The sequence below is a fragment of the Sinocyclocheilus rhinocerous genome, unplaced genomic scaffold (assembly GCF_001515625.1).
Source record: "Sinocyclocheilus rhinocerous isolate Xijiao unplaced genomic scaffold, SAMN03320098_v1.1 scaffold2117, whole genome shotgun sequence".
NCBI lineage: Eukaryota > Metazoa > Chordata > Actinopteri > Cypriniformes > Cyprinidae > Sinocyclocheilus > Sinocyclocheilus rhinocerous.
In genome coordinates this window covers 210,181-213,923 of record NW_015626361.1, presented here as the reverse complement: position 1 = coordinate 213,923, position 3,743 = coordinate 210,181, and the positions used below count along the sequence as shown (strand labels likewise).

The window sequence follows — 3,743 nt, the reverse complement described above, 5'->3', positions numbered from 1 at the left end:
CTCTCTGCTTTTGTTTGTGGGAACATGGGGCATTTTAGCGCTTTAATTACATGTAATAACGTTCTGATTGAACTGATCATGACGTTATTGTGTCATGATCATAACCAGGTTTAGCCTGTGTTTGTCTCTTGGCCATGGAATTAGGGGGTTAAACAAAGATTGCATTCATTTTGCTGTTAAAATGATGTCATTCCAGTCTCTTCTTGCTAACTAATATCTTTTCTACCTTTTTTCCTTTTTGTTGTTTTCCTTTTTGTTCCTAACCACCTAGCCGCCACCGGCAACTAACAAATGACCTCTGAACTCTGAACTCTTCACCCAATGATGAGCCGCCCGAGCCTGCCTGCTGATCAGATTAACTGGTAATTGCCTTTTGCTAGCCTGGTGGACGCAGAGAGAGAGGCACCTGTCCGAGCAGTGATCCTAACATAAACCAACACAAAACACAACAACCCTCCATACCAACAAGTTGTGTAGTGATAACAACGATGATACTCTTTATAATTTTTTTTATTATTATTTCTTTCTTTTTCTTTTTAAATCTCAAATGACTGGGTGAATGTTAACAGTGATGTTGCGTTACCCGAAAATCTGCACTGAAGTTTAAAAGCAATAAAGAAGCGTCTTCTGCTAATTCAGCCCTTAAATGCATTTATACTCAAAATAAATAAAAAAAAGAGAGAGAGAAAGAAATAGAAAGCTTGGTGACCCTAGTTTAATCAGTCATAACGCTAAACGGGGCATCAGCATTCAGATTATGTCTATACGCTACCCCACACCTATTTAAACGGTCACTATAAATCAGCAAAAGAAAAAGAAGGAAAGAAATCTGCACTCACACCAACTTGTGTATTTCCTGTCCTTCTCTGACTGTGTTTTTCAGTTGATGAGTTTTACTGTGCTGACACATTCTGGGTGTGCCTGTCCAGCTGACTTAGAGCATGGCTACAATGACAGACTGCACAAAGCTTGTTTTGATTTCTTTCTGTTACTTCTCCCTATTTTGTTTCTATAAAAACATTTGTAGAATAGTACAGCGAAAGGTGGTAAAGAAATATTGCGTGACTTTGGATACTATTGGCCAGGGGGGGGAAAAAACAGACCAAAATAGTCAAACCTTTTGGAGGAACTGCATGACGTGAGAAGAGAAGAGTACAGTTAGAGAGATAAGTGCCTTAGTTACTGATGGTCGTTTCTTTTTCCGAGTGTTACTTTGTTCAATAATATCCAGCACCAACTAGGATAGCGCAGAGCGAGGGAGGGTTTGTGAAGAGGAAGCACCCCAAGAGTTAAACCACGAGGCTGTTGCAGTGTTGTGCCACTGAATCTATTCTATGCAAAGGAATAGCAGTCATTTGACCAGCTAACAATGTGCCATGATTCGTCTTCCCAAAATTGAGTTGAAGTCTTGTTGTTTTTCCTTTAATCCCCATTTGAACAAAGTGTTTATTTTCTCTTTATTATTCTTATATTATGAGGACAAAATCAGCAATGCTGTCTATGTATTTGGTTACTGTGATTTTTGTCAAGAACTGCCAGTCATGATGTGGAAGTCTGCCAGGTGTTTTAGAAGGGAGATTTCAAATGAATTGGACTTCACCTGAAACCTCCTCTTGTTTCAAGATTTGCAAACTGGAAGCTTTCAATCATATTTGCCAAAACATACTCTTATTTTATGCCAAGGAAGTGTTTTTGCTTTTTGTTTTAAAAGACTGGAAGAAAGAAAGGAAGAGGGAAAACGTATTCCGCTTACTTTGGGAAAGCCTTTTTGGTGTTTCACAAAGGATAGATGTAGCTTTACTGTGCACTGATCTGAAAGAAGCAAGTAATGGGTGGATAGGGAAAATATAGCATTTACTCAAAGTATTACTGAGAGGAAGGTCACTGGGATATTCATGTGCTGCCACATCAGTGCCAAACCCGAACAGTCACAGAAGAGCCAGAGTATCAAATCACACGCTAAAGATCCGATTCGCCCTGAGCAGTTTTCAGTCGTTGAAACAATCGGAGGTGTTCATCACATTGAATAAGATTACATTCAACTTTGTGTCCTGTAACCCTGGCAGTCTCTAATGTAGTCTTGTTCACTTTTGTTACAAAAAAAGGTCAATGTCTTTTTTTTCCTCTTCTCAGTGTTAAATACATGTTTTTTTAAACATATTGAAATAATGAAATGCAATATTAGATAGGAGCAAAGACCGACTACAGAGAAATGGACAGTATTAAACGAATCCCCTCTGCCATGTTACTACGTGCTGTTAATGTTTTGAAGTTGGGTTTAGTCTATCAGGTGTATGGAGAAATCTGTTCTCTTCCGCCTGCCTACTACATGTGTAATAATGTCAATTACAGCCATTGTTACAGGTTTCTAATGTATTTTTCTAACTTCATTTTCTATGTACAAGTCTTTTTTTTTCTGATGAAACCCACTACACCTTTATTTTTTTCATGTCCTCTCTCCTCCTCCGCCCTCCCTCTCAACCCACTCTTTACTCAGATCTGTCTCTCATTGGGAGCGTTGCCTTTTCCTACAGTTATTTTGTTTTCTTGCTGATTCTTTAGCTTGTTTAACTCATTAGCAACTTATTAGTTCTTGTCATAGGTATTTTTACATGCTTGCATTTAGTTTTTATGGTGTATGCTGTTATTTTGTTTCTTATTAACCTCCTTGGCATTTATTTTAATAAACATTCTTAGTAAGAATTTTACTAACTTTGCTGATATTATTTTGTGTTGTGTTCTTTTTTTAACCAGTTTAATGAATTACTACCTTGGTCTGGTTCACGGACTAACACTATTAAATCTGGTGTGTGAACACCCTCACAGTTTCTCACACACACACACTCAAACAGATGCATTTTTCAGAGGTCCATACACATTTACAGTTCACACACACACACACACTTCCACGCAGTCTAACAGGTAAATGTGCACGAGGCAGTCCGTCCTTCACTCCGCTCCTGCACTTTCATCTTTGTCGCTGTAGAAATCTACCCAAGCGTGTGCTGCCATGCCTTGTCTGCCTCACTGTTCACGCAGTTTAATGGTGCTACTGGTGTTTCCTTTTTGTTTTGCTTTTTTTGGAAAAACCGCTGCTCTCTCTAGAACTGGATGTAACTGGGAGTTAGATCTCTGTAGAGTTAAAGCACAACTTTTTCTGTTACAAAACCCGATAACTGGAAATATTTAGTCCAATTAATAAATTTATTTTCCTTAATTAGGCTCTAAACATTGCTTTTTCTTTTTAAAATCCAGTAATAACCTTGTGAGCCTCAGGAATCGATGCATTTACTGCCACCATTGAAGGTATTTTGTTTTAGTATGTCAGTGCAAATGAATGTCCATCATGCCCAAAATTCTCTAGTGTATCTGATCTCAGCTCTGCTCCTTCATTCAGCCATCAGACTTCATATGTAGTGGGTCATGTGGAGTTTTTGAAGGTCGTTTGACCTGCAGAGGCCTGGAGAGATGGTGTCTGCAAGGGCTGCGCTGCTTGATTTCAGAGCATTTAAGTGGACGAAAATACTAACAAACTAGTCTGCCCTTGTAGGAACTGCTTGGGTGTTGTTACCGTGGAGACTAAAGGCAGTGTCCTCACTGTATGAGATATTTAGGATGTGAAATTTGTTTTTCTTTTTATGCAATATTTTCTGTGGGGAAATGTTTTGTAAACAACCCAAGCACATTGTGTATTAATGTTTTTATATATTTTTTTTTTTGGTCCTAATCCTAAATTTTTCACT

At 38.4% G+C, this 3,743-nt stretch overlaps 1 long non-coding RNA gene across 1 annotated transcript in view; it reads left to right on the top strand.

Annotated features, from left to right (window-relative positions):
• The window catches only part of LOC107711668 (uncharacterized), a 7,487-nt gene extending 4,764 nt beyond the window's left edge, over positions 1 to 2,723 (top strand). The window contains exon 2 of the long non-coding RNA XR_001636721.1: positions 1,044 to 2,723. This is a non-coding gene — a long non-coding RNA (uncharacterized LOC107711668). The remainder of the gene's footprint in view (positions 1 to 1,043) is intronic.
• Positions 2,724 to 3,743: the final 1,020 nt, after the last annotated feature.